Consider the following 27,312-nt stretch of genomic DNA (forward strand, 5'->3'; position numbering starts at 1 on the left):
CTGGGGACCCTATTTTTTTTTTTTAAGTTTTTATTTGAATTCCACTTAGTTAACATACAGTGTAATGTTAGTTTCAGGTGTACAATATAGTGATTCAACACTTTTCATGTAACACCCAGTGCTCATCACAAGTGTATACCTTAATTCCCATCATCTTTTTCAGGTATCCCCCACCCACCTACTTATTTTTTATTTTTCTCAAGATTTTTATTTTTCAGTAATCTCTACCCACAATGTGGCGCTTAAACTTACAACCCCAAGATCAAGAGTCACATGCTCCACTGACTGAGCCAGCCGGGTGCCCCAACCTCTTATTTTTTATAATCATGTTCTATTGAATATGATTTATTCTGTCTTATTTATGTTGATTAATTTTAAGGGCTTTCTTGACGTATAATTGACACACAACAAACTGAACACATGAGGAGTATGAGTTGATATGTTTTAACATATGTGTGCACACTGAAACCATCACCATGATTAAGAAAAGGAACATATCCACCAGCTCCAAAAGTTTCCTTGGGGGGCTTCATCATCCCCTCACTACACCTAGCTCCCAGGCAGCCACTGATAATGCTTTCTGTTACTCTAGATTGGTTTGCAATTTTCTAGAATGTTGTATATGCTGACTCAGACAGAATGTATTCTTTTTTAAAAAAATCTGGCTTCTTTCCTCAGGATATTATTTTGAAATTCATACATGTTGTCTTATGTATCTCAACTTATGCTGTTTAATTATTTTTTAAAAAGATTTTGTTTATTTATTTTGAGAGAGAAAGGGAGGGAGAGCACAAGCAGTGGGGAGGGGCAGAGGGAGAAGGAGAAGCAGACTTCCCGGTGAGCAGTGAGCAGGGAGCCCCATGCGGGGCTCTATCCCAGGACCCTGGGGTCACGACCAGAGCCAAAGGCAGTTGCTTAACCAACTGAGCCACCCAGGCGCCCCTCATTCTGCTTTATTGTAGATGTTGGGTGTTTATGGATACTGGGCAATTATAGATATACCACATTTTGTTTATCCATTCGCCTCTTGAACATTGGGTTGATTCTAGTTTTGGTTATGACAGATGGAGCTGCTGCGAACATTCACATACAAGTCTTTGTATGGACTTCTGCTTCATTTCTCTTAGATAATGCCTGCAGATGCAACGCCTGGTCACACAGTTGTTATGTTTCCCTCTAAGAAACTGCCAAACTGTTTTCCAAGGGGTTGTGCTATTTTATATCCTAGCAGCAATGTACAGAATTTCCAATGCCTCCAAATTTTTGCGATATTCTGTTGAATATTTAGAATGTCACCTTGGGGATGCCTGGGTAGCTCAGTCAGTTAAACCGCTGCCTTCAGCTCAGGTCATGATCCCAGGGTCCTCGGATCGAGTCCTGCATTGGGCTCCTTGCTCAGAGGAGAGCCTGCTTCTCTCTCTCTCTAACTCTGCCTGCCACTCTACCTGCTTGTGTTCTGTCTTTATCTCTTTGACAAATAAATAAATAAAATCTTAAAAAAAAAGTGTCACCGTGGCAAAATGGATTTGATGTGATTGCTATAATAAAGAGAAAGCTTTTTTTCCCTTTCCTTTTTCTTTTCTTTCTTTCTTTTTCTTTCTTTCTTTTTTTTTTTTTTTTTGGTGTAGGAGTCTATTTCCATGTGTGGTTGGGACAACTAAGTATTGTTGTAACAAATGTTACCTGTTCTTAAAATCTAAATTCCTGTTTCCCTCTTAAGGAAAATCCTATCCCATTGAAAAGAAATGGGACAATAAAGTTCAATTATGGAAAATGAAACCATCAGGGCACTTTGCTGGCTCAGTTAATAGAGATGCAACTCTTAATCATGGGGATGTGAGTTCGAACCCCATGTTGGGGCTAGAGATTACTTTAAAAAAAGAGGAAAATAAAACTATTGATTTTATATTTAAAGATCTAAGGCATTTTAACACGTATTAGGAATAATTTTTGAAAACTTGTATGACAAGAAGACAATGATAAATTTATCACCACATTTTTTTGGTTTGAAATGTAAAAATAAACAAACATTCAAAGTATTCAATGAACACATTTCTTAGTGACATATAAGTGACCACGAGTCCTGCTCCAGTAAAGAAATACACTTTTCTATGTGTCAAATTCATTTCGGGCAGCAGGGCTAAGGAAATAAGTCAAAGAACAAGCCATTTCATGAGCATTTCTTTGCTCAAGGATTATTGTTCAGAAAATGTAGAGAAATATAGTAGAGTCATTTTTGTGTCTTTTGTACTTCACTATGGATTTTACTTTGGAACGTTTGTACAAAACAAAAAGCTAGCACCTTTACATCAGGTTATAGACTGCACAGATAACGTGGAGTCTAACTGGTGCATGATGAACATTCTTGGGTCTTTGGGCTTCATTGTTGATGGCTTTCTGGGTTGAGTAACCTTGAGGCAAAATCCTTTTGGTAGGTCAGTAAATAAAGTGGTTTTACTGCATTTGCTGGAGCAAATAGAGCTAGGGCAATGATCCAGCACTTTGGGATGTTTAAAAGACCTAAAAGTCTTGGAAGCCATTGCACAGTGGGATGATGTCTTACTCTGTATTGTATTCCGGTCAGTTTCAATGAACCCTTCAGTCTGGAGAACGTTTATGTGAATGGATCTTACCCAACATGATATGGAACATCTTAAAATTATGGAAAACTGATACAGATAAGATCTTTTCAGTATTTTAAATTGTTGTGAGAAAAAAAATTTCTTTAAAGATTTATTTTTATTTATTTGAGAGAAAGACAGAGGGAGAGAGCATGAGAGGGGAGAAGGTCAGAGGGAGTAGCGGACCACCCCGTGGAGCTGGGAGCCCGATGCAGGACTCAATCCTGGGACTCTGGGATCATGACCTGAGCCGAAGGCAGTCGCTTAACCAACTGAACCACCCAGGCGCCCAAGAAAAAAGGTTTTTTAAGATTTTATTTATTTGAGAGAGAGAGAGTGAGTTGGGAGAGGAGCAGAGGAAGAGGGACAAGCAGATTCCCTGCCGAGTGTGGAGCCTGATGCAGGGCTGAATCTCCCGACCTGGAGATCTTGACCTGAGCCAAAATCGAGAGTTGGCTGCTTAACCAACTAAGCCACCCAGGTGCTCCAGAAAAAATATTTTTTAAAGATTTTTTTTGTTTTTGGGCACCTGGGTGGCTCAGTTGATTAAGCATCTGTCTTCAGCTCAGGTCGTGATCCCAGGTCCTGGGATGGAGTCCTGCATTGGGCTCCCTGATTGGTGGGGAGCCTGGTTCTCCCTCTGCCTGCTCTGCCTGCTGCTCCCCCGCTTGTGATCTCTCTCTGACAAATAAATAAATAAAATCTTGATAAAAAAGAAAAGATTTTTGTTTGTTTGTTTTTCTGTCCTCTCTATACCCACAACCCTAAGATCAAGAGTTAAATGCTCTGCCAACTGAGTCAGCCAGGTACCCCTGTGAGAAAAAAAATATTTTAAATGCAGGATATAATTGTTTAAAAGTGATATTAGGTGGAAGAGATCTTTTGTACTTAGCAGCAGAGAGGAAATACAGAATGTATGTATTTTTGTTCTTTTGCTCAGCATGAACTTAGAGGAACATTTTCATGTTTTATGAATTCTTTGTAATCACTTTGCGATGGCACAGCAGCCCATCGGATGCATATATTGACTTACTTTACACGTTTCACATTTATTTGTTTTCATGTCTTTGCAACTTGAATTAATCCTGTAATGAAAAAAATGTGTAGACCAAAGCTTTTTTAGTATTTGGAATTGTTTCTTTAGGAGCGATTCCAAGAAATGGAATTACCTTAATGTAAAAAATATTAAGCTTTTGGTTTTAATATGAAATGTTACAGTACTTCCCAAAAAAAGGTGCCAATTTGTACCACACCGATGGTAAGAATGCGTTGCATTAAAAACTCACCAGGGTTAGGCATTTTACAATTTTTTCATGTATGCTAATTTGATAGAGAAAACATTGTTCTCTTTTAACTGCATTTTATATTACTGGAGGTGATTTGTTCTTAATATTTGCTTTCTTTTGATTTATCTACTCATGGCATTAAACATTTATAACTTTTGAAGTGTCCATGCTTTTATTATTTATTGATGTATATATATGAGCTTCTTAGACATTAAAAATATCAACCCTTGGTCTAGCCATGAAAAATTTACCACAAATGAACACTCAGCACATCTGCCTGGGACTCTAGTTCTAAAATAGCTGTAGGCTGAACCCTCCCTAAAACTGAAACTAAGTTGAAACTAAATTATTTTGTAAATTGCAGTGTCCTACCGACCTCTTTTCAGAGTTTCACGTATTACCACTCCTAAAACAACGTTCTAAGGAAGATACTTTCTGTTGCATTCATATTTTAGCTATTTATACCCATGGCCTTTCTGTTTCCCCAACTTAGAATATTTTCTATATTTTATAAGGAATTATTTGAGGTCAGAGTCCCTAGTCCCAGAAAGTTGACCCTGAGCCAGAGCTTAGTGTAAAGCTTAGTGTATAGAAGTGTATTCGGGACCATTCCCAGGATCCACATCTGGGAACGTGAAGGAGCAAGGCCTGGTGGTGGCGAACTGTGCTGGAGACAGAGCAAAGAGCTCAGCTCATCTCCCGGGGAGCTCTGAAGCTGGGGTGACCCTTCGGAGTTGCTATTGACCCTGAGATAAGAGGGCCAGTCTTTCTACTCTAACCTTGATCCATCAGTGGATGAGGTCTACTCCAAGAAAGAGAGCATGACCATGAGGTAGTTGATTCTTTCTGGCTTTTGGAGACACCTGGACAGGCCTCAGCAGAGAGATACGAGCCGCCAACATTCCCAGCAGTTGGGACAATGAGTGTCTCAATCCTCAAAGTGGAATCTGGGATAATGGATCACAACAGGATTGGAAACCCTGGCAAGACTTAGAATTCTTTGGGGGTGAGGAACTATTTCTCTGCCATATCTGATCTTCCCCAGGCCTGAGAGATTGAGTGTGGCTTTGTTAAACCTAATCTGGTCTCAGGTCTTCTTCGCATTCTTGGTCCTATCTAGTGCTTTACCTTAGAGCTTCGGATGGAGTTCAGGTTCTTCCTGGGACTTACGATTGCCATTTCTGAGACCCACATGGGGGTTCCATGGCTGTATGGGCTTTGTGTGAATTACACATAGTCCTCTTATTGCCCCAGGAAGAGGTCTGCACCAAGCCCTCCAGATCTGATAGGATCCTGGTCCCAGGACTGCTGTATACATACCAAAGTGGGCCTCACATCTTCTTTTTCCTCTGACATCCCACATCTTCACTCATGCTGGACCTAATAGTCCTTGATCAGATCCTAAATCAATCAGTCTAGAACTTGGATGTTGAAGGAGTTGCTACTCAAGCATTGGCTCAAATGTTTCTATCAGCTTTGAGGTGAGATTTCTAGGCCCCAACAGAAGGTAGTCATTTTGCAGGGTCCTTTCTGTTTGTATTTTTTACTATCTACAACCAAGGAACAGATAGATGTACCAGAGGCCCCTAGAAATAAAAGATGGTTCTTCTGAGAGCCTAGCTGTATCTGTGGTAAGGCTTAGTGAAACCTGTTGAAGAATAGTATTCATTCTTCCAAAGAATGCCAAGTGCCACTCAGAGGAAGTAAGGGGGAGTCATGGGACATGTTAAGGCAAGTGCTGAATATGGGGACCACCTACAGAGCATCTTAACAGACCTTTCTCCCTCAGAGGGCCTAATCCAACCCCACTGCCCTTTCTCTTCCAGATTTCCATGTACTAACACCAAGAAGTGGTCAAGAAGCATACCGCACTGCTCCTGGAGTCAGAGGATCTTGATCACATTTTCTCCGTGTGCAGCTGTAAAGAAATCTGGTAACTTCCCTGAACCTCAGTGTTCTCTTCTATAAAACTGGGAGCAGTATCCTATCTTGGTTCTTGTGTTTTTTCTAATGGCATCACTGAAGCACAAGGCATTCCACTTGAGTCAGTTTTTCGGGTGATAGAGCCATCTAATAGGTGGCATAATGTTACCGATTTGGGGTGGAAATCTTTCAGAAAACTACATTATAGGGACGCCTGGGTCGCTCAGTCAGTTAAGCATCTGCTTTTGGCTCAGGTCATGCTGTCAGGGTCCTGGGATCGAGCCCCCCCATTGGGCTCCCTGCTCAGTGCGGAGCCTGCTTCTCCCTCTGCCTCCTGCTCCCTCTGCTTGTGCACACGCTTGGTCTCTCTCTCGCTCTCTGACAAATAAATAAAATCTTCTTAAAAAACTACATTATACATTATATATGCTATACATTATAAATTTTTTAGAAACTACACTATACATAATACATTGAAGTTTTTTGAAAGTAGTTCCCAAGAAACATAATCCTTTTTAAAAAGATTTTATTTATTTATTTGACGGAGAAATAGAAAGCACAAGTAGGCAGCAGCAGGCAGAGGGAGAGGGAGAAGCAGGCTACCCGCTGAGCAGGGAGCCTGATGTGGGACTCGATTCCATGAGCTGAAGGCAGGCATTTACTCAACTGAGCCTCTCAGCTGCCCCTAAACATAATCTTTTTGATGATTTGGGCCACCATTATGAATAGCAGCCATTGTACTTTGATATCATGTCCTCCATATACACTGTGTCATTTTTTTCAAAGATTTTATTTATTTATTTGACAGAGATCGCAAGCAGGCAGAGAGAGAGAGAGGGAAGCAGGTTCCCTGCTGAGCAGAGAGCTCGATGAGGGGCTCTATCCCAGGACCCTGAGATCATGACCTGAGCCAAAGGCAGAGGTTTTAAGCCACTGAGCCACCCAGGCGCCCCTACACTGTGTTTTTTCTCAATTTTAACTTTCTACTGAAATACACTGAATATCCAGAAAATCACACAAACTGAACACAACCAGGTAGTTAGCAGCCAAATAAAGAAACAGAACATTACTAGCACCCCAGAAGCCTGACTCATGCTCCCTTGTAATCACTTCATGTGCCCCTCCCAAGAGAAGCCATCCTCCTGACTTCTAGGAGCACAGATTAGTTTTGCTTTAAGTGTTATCTCATTGTAATTATGTTTATTTAATGAAGAGAATGTATCATCTCTTCTTAGGCTCTCAGAACTTTCATGTCGTTGTACATTTTGATTCTGCTTTATTGGCCTGTTATTCTTCATCAGTTAGTTTTTCAAGCTACATTTTATATACCTGCTGTATGCCAGGCACTATTCTAAGAACTGAGGACAAGACATACATAGTCCTTGTCCTCATAGAATTAAGGTGGGGATGACAGACAACAAAAGGAAACACATAAAAGTACTACAGATTGTCATAAGTGTTGTGATGGGAATCATTAAAGTGCTGTGATAGGGAGTAAAGTGAGACAATTTTTAAAAATTTATTTTTCACTTTTATTTTTACTTTTTTGAAGATTTTATTTATATATTTATTTATTTCGGACTGAAAAAGAGAGCACAAACGTTCCCAAGTTGGCGAGGAGCAGAGGGAGAGGGACAAATAGAGTCTATGCTGAGCAGGGAGCCCAGTGGGGGGCCTGATCCCAGGACCCTGAGAAATATGACCTGAGCCGAAGGCAGCTGTTTAAGCAGCTGAGCCACCCAGGCGCCTCATCATTTTTATTTATTTATTTAAATATTTATTTATTTATTTATTTGACAGAGAAACACAGCGAGAGAGGGAACACAAGCAGGGGGAGTGGGAGAGGGAGAAGCAGGCTTCCAGCAGAGCAGGGAACCCATAGTGGGGCTCGATCCCAGGACCCTGGGACCATGACCTGAGCGGAAGGCAGACACCCAACGACTGAGCCACCCAGGCGCCCCATTTTTATTTTTTAAAAACTAACTTATTTGAGTAATCTCTACACTCCACTTGGCGCACAAACTCCCAGCCCCAAGATCAAGAGTCTCATGCTCTACCAAATGAGCCAGCCAGTCTTCCCTAGGGAGGAAAGTGAGACACTTTTCGTGGAATTGCCCAGACATGTGTTTCTCAAGAGTGAGACTGAAGTTGAGTAAGAGAAAGCCATGCAAAAAGCTAGGGGAAACATGCCCTGTGCAGAGAAACAGGAAGCTCAAAGGCTGGGAGTTGATAATAGAATGTAGCATATTCTAGGAACTGAGATAGGGCTCATGTGGAGAAGGTGTTTTGAACAAGATGAATTTGGAAAGGTGAGAAGGAGAATAGTCATGGTCTTACAGGGCATGGCGAGGAATTTGGATTTTATTTTCTGAGCAGTTGGACCCAGTTGGGAGATTGTACATATGGACATATAATGATGTGATCTATAATTTAGCCCCTGTGTGGAAAGTGGGTGGAAAGAGATAGGAATGGATATGAAGGGAAGACAAGTTAGGGGGTGTTAAAAGACTACACAGCAGGAATGGAGTTGCTCATTGCTAAGCCCCATGTCACCAAACTGAGCCTTAAGAGTTCTGGCTGCCCCCAAGTTGGAATCTTAAACTAGCCAATCAGGAATTGCCTGAATAACCCAAGATAGGTGATTGGCTTGATAAATCCCTACCATCCCCTGTAAGGCAAATAGTCTTGCAAAAACCAATCCGACTTTTGCCTTCCTTGTTCCTACTCCCTTCTGCTAATAGAATCTCTTGCCTGTATAGTTCTTTAGAACGCCTTTCTACTATCTAGACTGGATGCCGCCCAATTGAACAACTGAATAAAGCCAAATAATCCTTTAACCTTTAGTCAGTTGATTTTTTAAAAATTCTTTAACAGAATAATGCCTATGTAGTGCATATGAAAAGTACTGGTGGTGTGGACCAAGGTTGAGGTAATGGAGATGGAAATAGCAGTCACATTCCAGACCTGTTTTGAAATTAGAGTTTTTATTTATTTGTCAGAGAGAACAGAAGCACAGAGAGCTGCAGGCAGAACAGGCAGAAGAGGCAGAGGAATTGTTTTGAAATTAGAATTGACAGTGCTTCCCAGTGAGTTGGTTGTTGTGTGCGTGTGCATGTGTTTACATGCACGCGTGCTTACCTGTGCGTGTGCTTACCTGCGCACTTGCGAACGTGCGCATGCGCCTTATGTGCATAGTGCGTACTTGCGTACCTGCGTACTTCTGCACGTGCATGCACGGGGGAGGAAGGTGGCAGAGAACAGCTGAGGGGAAGGCCGGAGTTCAGGCTGACTTCTGGGTTTCTCCTCAGAGCAACTAGATCAATGGTGGAATGGTGGAGCTGCCATTTATTGAGGGGAGAGGGTGCTCTCCCCACCACCCCTGTTCATAAAATTAAGGCATTATGTTTTTCATTGAAGTATCCTCGTAGTATCTACTCTAGTACTAGCTGAATGTTTGTTCAATAAATGAATATCCTTTACGATCAGGCGGTACATTTTTTAAAAAGTTTGTTTATTTGTAAGTAATCTCTGCACCCAGGGTGGGGCTAGAATTCAAAACCCCAAGATCGGGAGTTGCATACTCCACCACTGGAGCCAGCCAGGTGCCCTTCATTCCTTCCAGTTCTAGTAGAACCTGTGCTCTCTTTTAGTATTGTGAAACAACAAAACTGAACCGAGTAAATCTGAGATCTAATGGGCTTTATTAAACGGTCCAGGAAACGGGCAGCGTCTCATCTAGCAAGCGGAGAGATGCTCTGAGGAGTTGTACAAAATGGAAGGTGTTTATAGGCAGGAGGGCAGAGAAAGGAAGTCACTGGTAAAATAAAAAGGATCATTTCAGGCCTCGGGGGGCTGCTTTTGGGGGTGGGGGTGGCGTGGGGGAAGAAAACAACAGGGTTTTTAACCTGCAGATTATGCCTCCCTAGTGCTGATCAGGGAATTTCAGATCCACTGTCACGAGGTGACATTCCTGAGAGAGGTTGAATCTGAAATAAAATTTGGTTTGCTGTCAGATGACTCCTTTATTATCATTTTTTGATCACTCCACCTTGGGCTTGTTTCTTTTTTAATTCTTATCCTTTCTGGCTATTTTTATTCTCTTTCTCTCCATCCCTGCATCCCCCCCCCCCACCATTATTTTTAACCTTTTCTTTTTTATGCTCTTTCCATCAAAATGTAAATGTGCTTAAGTTTCTCCCGTTAAAGAGTGATGAAAGAAAAAAAACTCCCAAAAGCCGTGAGATCGAAGGGAAGCCATTTTAGATTACCTTCTAAGTCAGCATGACTGTACATAAACTTTGTCTAAACCAAAAGCCCGTTTTATGGCCGGCGATGCATAGGTTGTGCACCTGCTTTGTGAATGAGTGGCCTAAAGGAAAACCCATCTTGTCCTTGAGATAGCCATCAATGCTCCTACTCCCTGCGTTCCTTGATGTTAAAACTCCTGATTCCTGCCTGTATGCCAGTCTATAAACTTCCAAGTTTTTACAAGATGTAAAAAAAAGTACATAAGTTTGTAATAACTGCTCATTTTCTGGAGCACTTTCTTCCCTGTGAAGAGCGTGTTTCCCTGGCGGCTGTCCTCACCTAGGCTTGTATGAAAGGGTCTCTTTTTGTCCTATCCTGTTTCACCTCTTGGCTTCTTCAATTCCTTCTCATTTCCTTGTTATCTCATTCTCTAGCTCTCTTGACCCCCTTTTCACAGCCAGACTTCTAGAGCAAGTTGCTTGTACTTGATGTTTTTCCAAGTTCAGCTCCCACTCCTTACCAATCTGTATTTTGGCTCTGTACTCGGCTCAATCTTGATTTTTTCCGTTTATCAATCAGCCGCTTATTGCTAATCGAGTGCACATTTCTTAGTTGTCATTTTCTTTGGCTTTTGACAGCGCTCCTTGTGCCCTGTTTCCGTGAAGCGCTCTTTAATTTTGCTTCCAGAAGGAGGCACCATGCTCTTGGGTTTCTACCTGCTTTTCTGGCAGCACTCTGACTCCTTTTCTTCTACTTGTTTCAGGGTGGTTTTTTTTAGTCTTTCATGACGTTGCTCTCGGCAGTTTCTCTTCTTATTGTGTGTTCTCTGAGTGGGTGAACTCATTTTGTCCTCTGGCTTCCTTGACCAAACACAGGGTGAGGACTCCCAAGTCAGATCTGTCATGTGAGCTCTAGACAAGAGTCTTCCGACTGCCACCAAAATGTCATCACTTGAATGTAGGCACTTAGAAGTTCACGCAGCAGGTCTTGAGTAAATTTGTTCCTTTTCCTGACCATAACTGCTCCATTTCCTCTATTATCTCTCTTTTTAAAGAATTTATTCATTGATTTGACAGACAGAGCGACATCGAGAGATGGAACACAAGCAGGGGGAGTGGAAGAGGGAGAAGCAGGCTTCCCACCGATTGGGGAGCCCGATGCCTTGCTCAATCTGAGGACCCTGGGATCATGACCTGAGCTGAAGGCAGATGCTTAACCCACTGAGCCACCCAGGCACCCCCTCTATTATCTTAATGATGTGCAGCATCCTCTATCTGGCTGAAAAATCACTTCCTACAAGAAACCTTTCTTGATTGCCTTCTCTAGTTTAGGTATTCCTGCCACATACTCCTTTAATTCTCCTCCAATAATGGCATATACATGATTTTGTTAAAGCCATTTATTTAATTACCGATATCCTTCTATACGAAGTAAGGTTCATGATGCATGAACTTGTCAATCTGAGTTGTCAGGAGGTGATAATTTAGCGAGAACTTTCATTTAGGATTAAAGAATTAAAATTCGAGATACACAGATTTGGGTAGCAACCCAAAGAGTGTCCCACTAAGGGAGCAAATGTCAGGATTTTTTTAAAGCAAAAAGGGAAAACTTGTATACATTGTTAAAGAGAATTTTCAGTTGCGTTGGTGGCAGAAAATTAATCTTGGCTGAATATAACTGGTTGCTAAGGCCTCCACTAAGCAAAGTCTCTTACTGTAGCAAGTTGCAGATATTTAGGCTTGAGTACCTAGAATATTTGCAGAGTGAAAGTAAATCATCTACTTGTTTCAGTGAGAAAACGTGCTGGTACCTGTCTATCATGGTTTTATTTATTCATATTTTATGTTAAATTTTTTTTTTATTTGGGGGCCCCTGGGTGGCTCGTCGGCTGAGCATCCAACTCTTGGTTTCGGCTCAGATCATGATTTCACAGGTTGTGGGCTCGAGCCCTGAGTGAGTCGGGCTCCATGCTTATCGCAGAGCCTGCTTGAGATTCTCTCTCTCTGCCCCTTCCCCCCTCATGCTTGCACATGTGCATGTGCGTGCACTCTCTCTCAGACAAAATAAATAAATAAAATCTTCAAAAAAACTTATCAGAAATAAATTTTATTTGAGTAAAATTGACACGTTACATTGTAAAATGTTACATTGAGCAAAATTGACATACAATGTTACATTCATTTCAGGTGTATAGTACAGTGATTCAACTTCTCATCATGGTTTTACTGAACTGAGAAAGAGATAGAGTGAATAAAAGATACTCAGATGCCGTATTTATCCATGTGTTCAGATGGCATGAATGTCCTGGAAACATTCTGTTTACTTATAGTTTTAAAAGATAGTTCACAGAAACTACTTCAGGGAGCTACCCTATCTTCTGAGGAATCGGTTATCTTGCTCCTTGGTGTTTTGACAGAACACCAGTCCCCTGGAGTCTGGTTTTCTTGAAATGGTCAAGACTCCTTCTAAAATATTATTAGTGCCTGAACATATTAATGAAGTTTTTTAGTTATGCTTAGCATTTCTTAAAAATATTTTATTTGTCAGAGAGAGAGAGAGAGAGAGAGATCGATCGATCACAAGCAGGGGGAGTGGCAGGCAGAAGGAGAGGGAGAAGCAGGCTCCCCATGGAGAAGGAGTTCAATGTGGGGTTCGATCACAGGACCCTGGGATCATGACCTGAGCTGAAGGCAGACCCTTAACCAACTGAGCCACCCAGATGTCCCTGGGTGGCTCTCCATTTTATACCTCAACAATTTCAAGGTCTATAGATAAGCTAGGTGCCAATTTGTCTGAAAAATACAATTTAATGTCCTCTTTCCAGAAGCAGTTAACTCAGTGTTGTTAGTATGCAGTTCCATGTCTGAGAATATTCAACCCAGACAAAAGTAAGAGCACCTGACCAGTGGGTTTGGGGGTTCACCAGGTTCTTGTGCAGAACCTGACAGCCAGCTATTCTCATTGTGTCAGAGGCCACACTATGTGCTCACCAAATCCTCTTTCACCTTCTAGTATCCGGATACACAAGAAGATTCCAATCCCCAAATTCCATTGCATTTAGGTTTCGTGTATGTAACTGGATTCCAGATCATGAGTCTCATGTGGAACTGAATGGAAGACATGTTTTCCGAATGGTAGTGCTTCAAGATGGTGGAGGTCTTATTACTTGAGGGGCTTACTCGTGTAGCACAGTCTCCCTTTGAGTGTTACTGTCTTATTTGATTGGGAAATAATCTTTTGTTAAGCTCCTGAGAGTTTAGGGATTACTCCCTTCTGTGTCCTGACTAATCTACCCACTATGGATAGGAACCTGTAGCTGAACTGAAAACTGAGAACGTAATTTAGACTTTTACTCTGGTTCCTAGGCGAACATTTCAGAAAAAGCTGCTTTAGTCCACAATATGGGAAGTTTGCTAAGTAAACCAGGATTTCACTGGGATCCCTCCCTTTCTTAAGAGGTATCATTTGCTTATTTATAAATACACCAGAAGAAGTCTTGGTATTATTTTTGGCATATGTTCTCTCCAAAACATTTTTTTAAGAGGCTTAGTGCATCCCTTGGCATCTGGCTTAACTGTGGGAAGATTTCCAGGGCCTGAAATCCCCATTGTTTTTCTCTCTCAGAGATATGAAGGATATTTTCTGGCTACTGTGTCCCTAAAGGGATAAAGCATTTTTAGAAAAGAGGAACAGAGAGCAGAGATAGAAATTAAAGTTCTCGCTTCTTTTGACTTGTCATTTCCTGAGAGATGTATGCAGACCTTGGTCTTCCCCTGGAAAAGGCCACACTTTGCCAGCTTCCCCTCCCTGCCAGTTGGCTTTTCTATCCTTAGGTTTGGCCTCTGCTTCAAATCTCTGTCTGAATCCTCTCTCCTTGTCAAGAAAACCACATCCCATTTCAGAGGGAAAGTTCTACCTCTATGTTCAACACGCCGCCTGGATCCTTCTCCAAGGAAAGATTTGCTACCCAGTGGTGAGTAGGGCAGTCATCAGGCAGATTCCAGCTCTCTGAGCACTTCCAGGGTTGACCTCATCTTTGAAGAGCAGCCTTGTGGAGCTCAGGCCCTTCCAGGGCAGCCCACACATGATGGCTGAGGGAGGCAGTGGTTGGTCTAAAGGCCCTGCGATTTTGGCTGGATGGGAGACAACTCTGGTGTGCAGTATATTTTAAGATTTTATTTTTAGGTAATCACTCTACCCAACATGGGTCTTGAACTTAAAACCCGAGACCAGGAGTCATATGCTCTACTGATGGAGCCAGACAGTCACTCGCTCCCTGGCGGGCAATTCTGTCCTCAAAGATTCCCTTTGGATTGAATGGGGCTGTATCAGGCCTGTTCTGTATTTCAGCTTCTTCTTCTGCTTCCCCTTCCTTTCAAACATATGAACTGCTAGTAAGCATCTTGCACCGCAAACTCTGTCATGGCATCTGTTTCCAGAGAACTCACCCTGTAAGAGGCTCTCTGGATCCTGTCTGGTTCCTGAATTCATCCACTAAGTATCCTGCATTATTCTGGGTAGACCTTGGTGTTTTTCATTGGTTGGTCAACAGGCAATAGCGGGGGGTACGGGATGTGAATATGAATAGCAAGACCTACTGTTGTCCAGGAGAGCTGTCAGCCAAGCAGCTCCATTGCTCAGTGACCTAAGCACCTCTCGTAAGTGCTCCCATTCACTTCTTTTAGAGATCATACAGTCTGAATCCATATTGGGAGAAAACAGAGTCCCCCCAGTTAAGAATGGGCTGTCTGCTTTTAGGAACGGTGGAAAATGTGGAGCTTGGGGTAATACTGGAGAATGAAACAACTGCTGTCATTCATATTTGTAGTTTAATTCAGTGGTTCAGTTCTGCTATAGAAAAAGTAATTAGGATAGATGAAAGTCATAACAAATGGTAAGCATAAATAGTAAGCTTGCGGCTCATAAGATAACAGGCAGAATTCTTTATTGGCCCACACAGATGCTGAATTGTAAGGGGTTTTAAATTTGGGTAATAAGTTACTCATCTCAAAGATGGGTTATGGGAAGCCTGGGTGATTCAGTCCGTTAAGCGTCTGCCTTCGGCTCAGGTCATGATCCCGGTGTCCTGGGATCGAGCCCTATATCGGGCTCCCTGCTCAGTGGGGAGCCTGCTTTTCCTTCTGCCTGCTGCTGCCCCTGCTTGTGCTCTCTCTCTCTCTCTCTGACAAATAAAATCTTCAAAAAAGATGTGTCAAAAGATGAGATAAATGGAATATATAATCAAACAGGCAAGACTGTTCTTATGCACAGAGCGTGGTGATGGCAAGATGAAGACCCAGTCAAAATCATGCTGCCTCTGGTTGACAGTTCTGTCACCTCAAATTGGCCACCTATTGGTAACAAACATCCTGTAGGGTACAGTTATGGCCTCACATGTGTTCTTCCCAAGAAAAACAGATGAATCTCATTGGTGTTGAGTAGGCTTATTGACAAGCTCTGTGTCCTCACTTCTTTGTCCCTGCAGCTTTCCATTGGTGTCAGGAATCTTCAGTTTGTGATTTATAACTACACCATTAGTGAGGGAAGGCTGATGTGGGTGGGGGGTTGGAGAGAGGGAGATGGAGAGAAGAGAAAGAGGAGAACATTCTAAGGATTTAGATGGGTGGTCCTTCCACCCTGCTTGTATCTTATTTTAAGTCTATTGAACTATCCTATCTCTTCCCTCTTGTTCCTCACTGTATCTTTTTTTTTTAAAGATTTTATTTATTTATTCGACAGACAGAGATCACAAGTAGGCAGAGAGGCAGGCAGAGAGAGAGAGGAGGAAGCAGGCTCCCTGCTGAGCAGAGAGCCCCATGTGGGGCCCGATCCCAGGACCATGGGATCATGACCTGAGCCAAAGGCAGAGGACTTAACCCACTGAGCCACCCAGGCGCCCCTCCTCACTGTATCTTAAACTGATTAAATAAACTGTGTATTTGTTATTTTTGTCATAATTTGGTTTGTGACTCTTGTTCTGTAACCTCTGGGATTGTGGGATAGCTTGCCTGATCGTAATGATGGCCACAATTGCATCAAAATGGTGTCCCACATGATAGAGTAGGTCACCATTATTTTATTTTCTTACTAAGCAACTCACTACTATTCACTGGCAATCACAAGACACTAGTAATATTTAATAGAGATTTCCTCTGCTGCGCAGAGAAAGGCACTTGTTTTTGTTGCGGGTGGTAATGGGTGTTTTCAAAATAGGTCCACAAATTCTCTAGTGCTCCTCCTTTTAAGATGTGGAGTTGAATTTCTTCCTCGTTGAGTGTCGGCTGGACTTAGAGACTTACTTCTAATGAATAACATGGCAGGAGTGATGCTATCTAACTTCCAAGACTGCGTCATAATCGGACTGTGGTTTCCTCTTTTCTTCTCTTTGTCGTGGATCATTGCCCTTTGGGGAAAGCAGCTGCCATGTTGTGAGGAGACAACTAGCCCTATGGTATGACCCATGTGGTGTGAACTAAGGCCTTTGGCGAACAACCACACGAGTGAGCTTGCAGTTGGATCCTCTAGCCACAGGCTTTACTTCTCTTTCAACATAGGCTGACTTTAGCCCTGGCCATCACCTTGACTGTGACTTCAGGGCAGACCCTGAATCAGAACCACCCACTAGGTCCCTCTCAAATTTTTGACACAGAAACTTTTACATATTTGTTGTTTGAGGCCATCAGGTTTTGGGATTAGGTTTTATTCAGTGCTAGGTTAACTAATGCAACGATCTGCTATGATGGGGAGTGGGGTGAGGCATGCTTATATATGAATATTCATGAGAAAGGAGTCCTTGGGTCCTTCCAAAAGTCTGACTTGATCTTGTGAGACACAGAGAGCAAGAAGACAAGCACTTCAGAGAGAATAAAGATTCAACATCTCCAGGTTTTGTGGAATTGCTAGATTCTCTGCATTTAAAATGTGTAATTTTAATGAGGTTGTGCCACCTTCATGATATTAAAAAAGCTGGGAATAATTTGCTTTGCCCTTTCTGTGTTTGAATGATAAATGATATCCCCTAGGGACTCCCTGCTTCACCAGAGGCAAAAAACTTCCTATGGATTTTAACACCTTATCACTGCTCCTGAAATTTGTACTTAGCTAAAATCGTATTTAACATAGCAAGACCCAAACCTACTCCTCCTTTCCCATGGAAAAAATATGTTTACTTAATTTAGTATCGGGTTTATGTAGCGCTTCAGGGAACCTCAAAGATTCAATACTTGCCAGCAAAACTGATTTGTAGTCCCACACAATTGAACATATGTGCTTCTTGTTACCATGGCTTATCTGTCTTGTGGTAATGCCAGAGTCTTGTTTTTTTTTTTTTTTTTTTTTCCTGGTGGATGTGATGAAAGGTCCAAGGTGTTGGGGAGGAAGAGAGACCTACTTTCAATGACTTCCCTAGTCTTACCTTTCTATCAAGATTGGCTGCAAATTTTGAGGGATGACCGTATGCCTTGATTTTTAAAAAAGATTTTATTTATTTATCTGACAGAGAGCATGCATAAGCAGGGAGAGAGGGAGAAGCAGAGCAGACTCCCTGCTGAGCAGGGAGCCTGGCGTGGGGCTCGGTGCCAGGACCCTGAGATCATGACATGAGCTGAAGGCAGATGCTTAACTGAGCCAGCCTGCTGCCAAAGAGGGGGAGAGGGCCATTTTATAGTACTTCTAAACCTTGGTGGCATAAATAAATACATTTGTGCTAAGATTTGAATACCCTCAGTGGTTTGTAGGTTCCTTGTGGGCTGCGTGGAACAAAGGAGAGAGCACAGACCAGCTTTGGAACTAGACAGATGTGGGCTGACATTCTGGTTCTGCTGTGTTACTAGAAGCATGAATCAGGTGCAAGACGTAATATCCTTAAGTTTTGGTCTTCATTACTAAAAAGAACACTGTGATTTTCTTTTAAGATTATTTATTTATTTTATTTATTTGACAGAGATCACAAGTAGGCAGGCAGAGAGGAGGAAGCAGGCTCCCTGCTGAGCAGAGAGCCCGATGTGGGGCTCGATCCCAGGACCCCGAGATCATGACCTGAGCCGAAGGCAGCGGCTTAACCCACTGAGCCACCCAGGTGCCCCCTGAATACCATTTTTTTTAAAGATTTTATTTATTTATCAGAGAGGGGGGGGGAGAGAGCGAGCACAGGCAGACAGAATGACAGGCAGAGGCAGAGGGAGAAGCAGGCTCCCCGCCGAGCAAGGAGCCTGATGTGGGACTTGATCCCAGCATGCTGGGATCATGACCTGAGCCGAAGGCAGCTGCTTAGCCAACTGAGCCACCCAGGCGTCCCTGAACACCTTTTTTTAAAAAAAGATTTTCTTTATTTCTTTGAGAGAGGGAGAGAGAGAGGGAGCACATGAGCGGGGGTGGGGGTGGGGGGTGCAGGGGCAGAAGAAGAGGGGGAGAAGCAGATTCCCTGCTGAGTAGGGATTCCCGACTCCGGGCTCTATCCCAGGACCCCAGTATCATGACCTGAGGTGAAGGTAGATGCTTAACCAACTGAGCCACCCAAGTGGCCCAAAAGGAACCTGGAACCTTCCTGAAACAGATCATGTCACACACACACACACACACACACACACACACACACACACACACACCCGCTTGAAGCTCTTCCTTGGCTTCTGTTTGTACCTGGAACAGAAAGCAACGTGTATCCCATGACCTGCAGGGCCCCACCCCACATCCCTTGTCCCTAATCTTACCTCTCCGCTAGTCGTGAGCCACTTGCCCCTGCTTGGTGTGGTGTTGCCCCAGTTGTTTTCACTTGCTCCATGTGCCCAGTGTTCCCTCCCCAGGGGTTTCCACGAGCTGTGGCAGATTTCTGCCTTCCATCTTGGCCGAGCTGCTGCTTTCTTTCCTGTAGGTCTCAGCTCAAATGCCATCTTCCCAGAGAACCCTCTCCTGACAGCCCATTCCAAGGTAGATTTCTCCTGCCTTCCGCCTTACTCTAATGTGCAGCATCTATGACCTCATCATTATTTTGATGTCCATGTTGAACAGATTTTGCCCTTTCTCCCCTACAAGTCTGTAAGCTCCATGAGAGCAGGTAGCTTATCTCGTCCTTCATGATTATCCCAGCACCCCTTGCATCTTCTGGTGAATGATATAAAACATTAGCTTACCCTGTTTTTCCCCCTATTCATTGTGTCTTTATATGGTTTTCCTTCTATATATATATCAGATGGATAAAGAAGTTTGTAAGCTATTGGGAACAGTTGATTGACTAAATCTGATATATTTACCTTTCCACTAAAAAGCTTTCACTGAGTTACATGGACAGCTTAGTAACAGAGCTTGCCAACAAGCAAGACCTAACCAAGAGGTTTTAAAACTCCTTTAGGGGCATGAGCCCTGGTGTCTCAGTCGGTTAAGTGTCTGAGTCTGATTTTGACTCAGGTCATGATCTCAGGGCCATGGAATTGAGCCCATCATGGGGCTTCATGCTCAGCATGGAGTCTGTTCCCCCTTCTCTCAAATAAATAAATTAAAAAAATAAAAATTACTTTACATATTAAGAAAAGCTACAGAATGTATTGATGTTGTGTAGTAGAGAATGTTAGCTTTAATACTAATATAATACTAATATCCCAAACTTGAGTCAGGAACCTTAAGACAAAGAGGGATAAGTAATCTACCATCTTAAGGAAGTAATTAGCTAAAAGTCATCTAGCACAAAATACCTCCACTTAGTAAAATTACTGCTAAGGTCTTTAATAGGGATCTTGTCATTGGATTATTATTATGAATTCTTAGTAGGAGTGCTTCAGTTCAAGGGTGTTAAGGATATTGCCAAGCGCCATGAGATCTGCTTAAGCAGGAAATCTAGCCATCAAGAGAGACTGCCAACGAGTGTCAGAGGGTAACTCTGCCTGTGAGTCACCCTGTTGGCATTTGTCCCAAATGGGCAGTGGAGTGGCAGATGGGCTTTCTTGAATGGAGCATTTGTAAGAGGAGAGAAGGGGCTAACAGTCTGTCCAGTAGCAAAGGTTTCTCCAGCAATCTTCTCATTCCTCCTGAGGCTCTCTAGATGGATTCTAGAATCCAGTTCATGCTGGAGTAGGTGGGAGTGAGACAGGCAGAGACAAGTCTCTCAGAGCTCTTTGTTTCCTCCAATCGTGGACAGAGCTGTGCACCTAGAAGTATTCCTCCTCATCAAGGAAGCCATTTTCCAGAGGTGTAGTCTGGTATGGATGCTGCTTCATAGTCAAGAATATACCATGGAGGCAGTGCAGCTGACAAGGGAAAGCATACCCAGCTGTGGGAGGCCAACTCTTGCCTTGCAGAACACAGTGCTGTGCAACAGTTTGGTTGCTGTATTTTTTTAAAAAATAAATTTAGAGAAAAGTTGGGAAGATAATACAGAGTTCCTGTGTACTTTTTACCTTGCTGCCTCCAATGTGAACATCTTACATAACTATGTACATATGTCAAAAATAAGAAGTCAACATTCGTATAATCCTACTAACTAAACTATGGACTTGAGTAGGATTTCATCAGCTTTTCCCACAGTAGGCTATTGATGGCTAGGATTTTTTTTCTTTTGATGGCTAGGATTTTCTAAGGAGTAGCTCTGAGCCAGAAATCAAAAAGGTCGGGCTCCTGGGTGGCCCAGTCTGTTGAACGTTGAACACTTGATTTGGCTCAGGTCTTGATCTCATGGTCATGAGTCCGAGCTCCATTTCGGGCTCTGCTCAGGATGTGGAGCCTACTTAAAACAAAAAATTTATAGGGAACATCTGTTTAATAAGATAAAAACGTGTAGTAGGTGCCAGTATTAACCTGCATCTCTGGAAGCCAGTCTGTATAAAGAGTATAGCCATGCATCATTACAGTTTTCTGAATGTCCTCAAGGTAGGTACTTCATTGTGTTGGCGTTTTGTTTAGGTAAGCTGGCTTTTTCTTTTCCTGCCTTCTGTTTATTATTTTCTTCTCTGTCAACCTCTGGTCTTTGGGAACCAGTGGTCCAGTTGAGTAAGAAAGTGGTTAACCACGACTTAGAGCAGAGGGTCAGTTTTGCTTGATCCTAGATTAAGATGAAATGTGAGCATTTCCAAGTGTAGTCAGTGTGTGGGAACTGTATAAAATTGCTGGGAGTTAAGTACTAGTAGAATGATTTAACAGACACAACAGTGAATCCAGGCACTTTTGATTTTTTTCTCTCTTGTTTTATTTTCTTTATTCTTAAATGAAATTAAACTTCTACATCAAAATCTTTTGTCTGGGGGGCACCTGGGTGGCTCAGTGGTTTAAAGCCTCTGCCTTTGGCTCAGGTCTTGATCCCAGGGTCCTGGGATTGAGCCCTGCATCGGGCTCTCTGCTCGGCAGGGAGCCTGCTTCCTCCTCTCTCTCTACCTGCCTCTCTGCCTACTTGTGATCTCTGTCTGTAAAATAAATAAATAAAATCTTTAAAAAAATATTTTGTCTGCTATTCAGTTTTATTTATTTTTTATTTTTTAAAACTATTTTATTTATTCATTTGACAGAGAAAGAAAAAGGGAGAGAGGGATCACAAACAAGGGGAGTGGGAAGAGGAGAAGAAGGCTTTCCACCAAGCAGAGTGCCCAACGCGGGGATTGATCCAGGACCCTGGGATCATGACCCGAGCAGAAGGCAGATTCTTTTTTTTTTTTTTAATTTTATTTATTTATTTGACAGACAGAGATCACAAGTAGGCAGAGAGGCAGGCAGAGAGAGAGGAGGAAGCAGGCTTTCTGCTGAGCAGAGAGCCCAATGCAGGACTCGATCCCAGGACCCTGGGATCATGACCTGAGCCGAAGGCAGAGGCTTTAACCCACTGAGCCACCCAGGCGCCCAGAAGGCAGATTCTTAATGATTGAGCCACCCAGGTGTCCCGGTTTTATTTCTTTTCTTTTTTTTCTTTCTTTCTTTCTTTTTTTTTTTAAAGAGAGAGAGCATGAGAGGGGAGAAGGTCAGAGGGAGAAGCAGGCTCCCCATGGAGCTGGGGGCCTGATGCAGGACTCGATCCTGGGACTCTGAGATCATGACCTGAGCCAAAGGCAGTCGCTTAACCGACTGAGCCACCCAGGTGCCCTTAGTTCTTTTTTTTTTTTTAAGTTTATTTATCTTTAGGTCATCTCTATGCCCAATGTGGGGCTCAAACTCACGACCCTGAGATCGAGAGTCATGTGCTCTTGAGACTGAGCCAGCCAGGCACCCCTGCCATTCAGCTTTTAAACTAGAAAGCTCAAGCCTGATACTTAACTACACAGGCCAGTGAGAAACCAGACATTAAAATTGGATCTGAGGAAACTTGTTTTGTAGAGATGCTCACTGTATGGGACAACCATAGATCAAGGGATTCAAGATACACTTTGGTTTCCTCACATGTCCTTTCTTTCCTGAGTACAATTAACTTTCAGTGCTGGACTGAGAGTGTCTGGATTGCTCAGAAACTGCTCTAACAACATCTTTTGGTTTAAGAATAAATAAATAAATAAAATATATATATTTACTTATATATATATATAAATATATATATGTACTTATATATATATATATAAATATATAGGGGGAGGGGGAAAGAGAGCGGGAGACAGAGTCTTAAGCTGACTCTACAGTAAGTGTGGATCTTGATGAGGGGCTGGATCCTCTGACTTTGAGATCACCACTTGAGCTGAAACTTAAAAGAGTTGGATGCTCAACCCACTGTGCCACTGAGGCGCCCCTGCTCTAACAACTTCTAAAAGTGAGTTATATTATATGTGGATTATCCCTGGAACGTAGGATTTATCTTGAAATTGGTGCTTTCTGGCTTTCTTCTTGGCATTAAGACTTGCCTCAGATGGATCAGGGTCTTGACCCATTGCCAATAATAACTTAACTTTACATTGTGTGGTGTTGTACAGCTCACAGAGTGTTTCCACTTTTGTTGTCATTTCATCTTTAGGCATCTTTTAAATCAAAATTTATTTATTTATTTTAGAATGAGAGAGAGAGAGGGAGAAAGGGAGAGAACCCGTGCGCACATGTGCAAACGGGCTCGCACACACGTGAGCAGTGGGAGGGGCAGAGGGAGATGGAAAGAAGAGAGAATCTTCAGCAGACTCCCCATTGAGTATGGAACCCAGTAGGGCTCAATCCTAGGACCCTGAGAACATGACCTGAGCTGAAACCAAGAGTCGGACATTCAACTGAGTGAGCCACCCAGGTGCTCCTCATTGTGAGGCATCTTGAAGTGGCATCCCTACTTCATAACTCCAACAACTGGAGCGTTGGAGGTGTAGTTGCCCAAGAACATAGAGTTAGTGCATGACCGAGCTGGGATGAGACTCCAGAATGATTTATTTTTCCAAGCAAGTTCTTGGTCTTGACTTGGAATAAGGAGAAGATACAGCAGTACTGCTCCCCGCCCTCCCCATGTGTCACAAGTGTTTGTGTGCTTGCTCATCTCTGACAGCAGAAATGGCCTCAGATTTCCAATAATGTGCAAATGTCAGTGACTTTCAAATGTAATTTGTCTTTGGCTCTGAATTCAGTTGGCCCAAACTAATCTAATAACTTGGGGCTTTCTTTGTTTAATCAAATTGTCAGGCAATAATAAAAGACCTTCTCCAGTTGCCAGCAGGGGTTAACTCTATTATTTCATCTGCTTCTAGTGAAAGTTTTGCTGCTGTAGAAAAACTAGAAAATTGAGTTCCATTCTAGTCTGATTGACCCTGCCTTTACTAGGCTCTTGCTCAGTTACCTTGATAACTCTCTCCTAGTGTAACTTCTTTTTTTCCCCATGTAGGAGTTTGTCCTTGTAATATGGTTAAGACTCAAGAGAAAGCATTTGGTCTTGGGTTTCTTCATTTGCAAAGTACTGATGACCTTTGCTTTTCCTGCTGTTAGTACTCTTAGAACTTTTTTGACCTCATCAGAGTTAGAGGAAGACTTAATTTTCATGAAACAGTTGCCAGGCAAATTATGGGGGGGCACAGGAAAGGCCTGGCTTGGATGTGATATAGTAAAAAATTGCCTAGAACAAGGAGGTAAAAAATCTGCCCTGTCATCCAGCAACTTGGGATAACATACAGATAAAGCCAGCTGCAAATGATCAGGAAACAGTATTTTTTCACCAGGTCATTGCAGATGCAAAATATAAGAACCTTTTTTTTTTTTTTAAAGCAAAAGATGGACATTTCTTATTTTCTGATGCTAACATTAATGTAAAAGCCTGACAATGATAATACAATACAAAAAGAAGGAAGGAAAGAAGGGAGAGAGGAAGAGAGGAAGGAGGGAGAAAGGAAGCTTAGAAAAGTATCATTTAATTGCAAATAGACTGCAGCAATGGATCCAAGGAAAGCACCCTACCATGAAGGGACCAGTGAAGCTGAAGATCAGGAAACATACTAACCTAATCCATTAAAGCTACAATTTTTTTTAAAGATTTTATTTATTTATTTGACAGAGAGAAATTACAAGTACACTGAGAGGCAGGCAGAGAGAGATAGAGAGAAGGAAGCAGGCTCCCCGCTGAGCAGAGAGCCCAATGCGGAACTCGATTCCAGGACCCTGAGATCATGACCTGAGCCGAAGGCAGCGGCTTAACCCACTGAGCCACCCAGGCGCCCCTAAAGCTACAAATTAAAGGGGAAAAAACTCCATCTGATTATAACATGTACTGAAAGGCATTTGATAAAATAGAGTCAAGTTGTTTGAGTGACTACTTCTTTTCTACTCACTGGGAAACTTTGTTCTCTTTTTTCTTTTTTCAGACCATCATTTACCTACACTCCACTTCCACTCCCCCAAACTTTGTAATTACTACCTTTTCCATTCATGGGAGATGGCCCATAATTCCTCCGTTGTTTGTTCTCACTTATTGTAATGGGTCAACAAACCTGACCCTCAGACTACAGGTATGCCCCAGTGCTTTGAAGCTGATTGATCTAAGGTGGGGGAAGACAGAAGTTTTCCTTCTACCCTTCAAGGTCTTTACACTGGTTTAAGAATTAAATGGACAGCAGACAGTTTAACAGGAGGAAAAAGAAAACAACAACGAAGTTTTATTTCATGTGCATGGAGGCCCAATAACGAAATTGAGACTTAAAGAAATGACCAAGACAGGCACTTTTTGCGCTTTTTAGGCAGAGATGATAAATCTGGGAGGAACCGACAGGACAAAGAAAATTTAGGGAGTATGCAAAATCAATAAAAGGAAATCTCACTTAGAATGGATTTGGGAGGGGCGCCTGGGTGGCTCAGTGGGTTAAGCCGCTGCCTTCTGCTCAGGTCATGATCTCAGGGTCCTGGAATGGAGCCCCACATCGGGCTCTCTGCTCAGCAGGGAGCCTGCTTCCCTTCCCCTCTCTCTCTGCCTGCCTCTCTGCCTACTTGTGATCTCTCGCTGTCAAATAAGTAAATAAAAGCTTAAAAAAAAAAAAAAAAAGAATGGATTTGGGAGGCCAGCAGGGGGCGCTCTGATATACTGTGCCTCATTGTGAATTGTAGACCCAATGGGAAGAGCAAAACCTAGCACGTGGGTACTACTTTATGGGATATGGAGGAAGATGAAAGGCTCCCCAAGGCCCAGGCAACAAGAGTCATGGCCCAGCCAATGAAAAGCAAACTTCAACTCTCAGTTTACTTCAGTGGACTTTTTATTTATGACAGCCTTCAAAACGTCTCCTTTTCCTCTGTAATAGAGTGTTCCTTTCCTTTATTCCACGGACTTACCTATGTTTTACTGTAGTTTGCTTGTCTCAGATTGCAGTTCTCTGCTATTCCCGAATAAACTCTCTTGTTGGTAAAATAACTGGCAGTTTTATTTTGAAGGTTAACAGGAGCTTCAATTAGTAAGGATTCTAAACGGAATTTGGGCTGGAGTAGTAAATTACTAAAAAGTAACAAGAGTTGTTTATCTAGACTTCTCCGCTCTGAATTTCCTGTCTCTGGTGAGACAGATGTCTCTCTATCTCTTGATATAAGGAGGGTACCTTTCATATGGGAGTTTTATTTTTGCTTTCTGAAGACAAAGGTGGGCAGGGTCAGAGTGTTCTTTCTGCATTGGCTGCTTCTTAAGCAACTTTTATTTAAAACAGTATGTCAGGGCACCTCATGGCTTAGTCTGTTAAGCGGCCGCCTTTGGCTTGTGTCTTAATCCCGGGGTCCTGTGATTAAGCCCTGCATTCAGTTCCCTGCTCAATGAAGATCCTGTTTCTCCCTCTGCCTCTGCTCCCTGCTTGTGCTCTCTGTCTCACTCACTCTCAATATCAAATAAATAAAATCTTAAAAAAATAAAACAGTATGTTAAATATAATATGTCAATTTGGCACATTTGGGTATGGCCTGACGTTGGCCCCTACAATAATGGCCAAGGAGTTGGTTGGTTTTCTTGGAAAAAAGAAAGTTTTCACTCAACAAGCACCAGTGTGAGACTCTTCCTGAAAGAGGGCGGATTGTGTCAGATATTGGCTGTTGTGGGTTGTTTTGTAAGTTGCCTGTGGCCAAAATGTAGCTCCCATTGCTCATTTGAAAGCCATTCTTCCCCTGATGTGCTCCTAACCCCTGGCCCCATTGAGTGTTCACCTCCAGCTTTGTCTTCCAGTTGAGAATAAGGAAGAACCAAATACTTTTATGTTGGATTCTAGACGCAGGTTTCTCTTAGAAAATGGCATTCTTCGCCAAACTGCTCAGTGTTTGCTAGAATCTGATGAGAATTGTTAGTAATCAAATGAGTTAATCTTTGGAGGGACAGCTTCATTTGTGACACACAGTGCTGTTGAAAAACAGCCTGGCCTGATTTTTGACCAGTCTTCCCTTGGCCACAAACGACTTCTGCCCCATTCCCGTGAATGTGAAAAAGCTAAAGTTCATGGCTTGCAATCCCTTTGATTTTCTATTTCTGTTCTGGCAGCCCAGGAAACAAATGAGAAAACTTAACTCCTTTTCTTTTTCTTTAGTAATTCCCGAAAATACTCTGATTCGGACGTCACTTTTTACCCACAAGTGACTGTTTCTAACTCTGAAAACGCCCACCTGCTTAAGTAAGCAACCAGCTGTGGAGAGAAATCGAGTCTCTAGTCAACCGAGTGAAGTCCTATCCTTTAAGGTATTCAGGGTTTTCAGGGACCTTGGCTTTGCTTTTGTCTTACTGTGTTCCCTTGCCCATGTTTCTTCCCTTCTCAGTTTTAAAAGTCCGCGAAAGTGTGAATTGTTTTCATTCTGTGTGCCGAAGCTTCATTGGATCCCAGAATTTTGCTGGGTTTCCTGTTTGGTTT

The 27,312-nt window shown here is 42.5% G+C and overlaps 1 long non-coding RNA gene across 1 annotated transcript in view; it reads left to right on the forward strand.

Moving 5' to 3' along the window:
* LOC309856497 overlaps positions 1 to 27,312 on the forward strand; it is a 397,768-nt gene that overhangs the window by 31,952 nt on the left and 338,504 nt on the right. The window contains exon 2 of the long non-coding RNA XR_014307230.1: positions 5,734 to 5,840. This is a non-coding gene — a long non-coding RNA (uncharacterized lncRNA). The remainder of the gene's footprint in view (positions 1 to 5,733; positions 5,841 to 27,312) is intronic.

Source organism: Mustela nivalis, assembly GCF_964662115.1.
Source record: "Mustela nivalis genome assembly, chromosome: X".
Lineage (NCBI taxonomy): Eukaryota > Metazoa > Chordata > Mammalia > Carnivora > Mustelidae > Mustela > Mustela nivalis.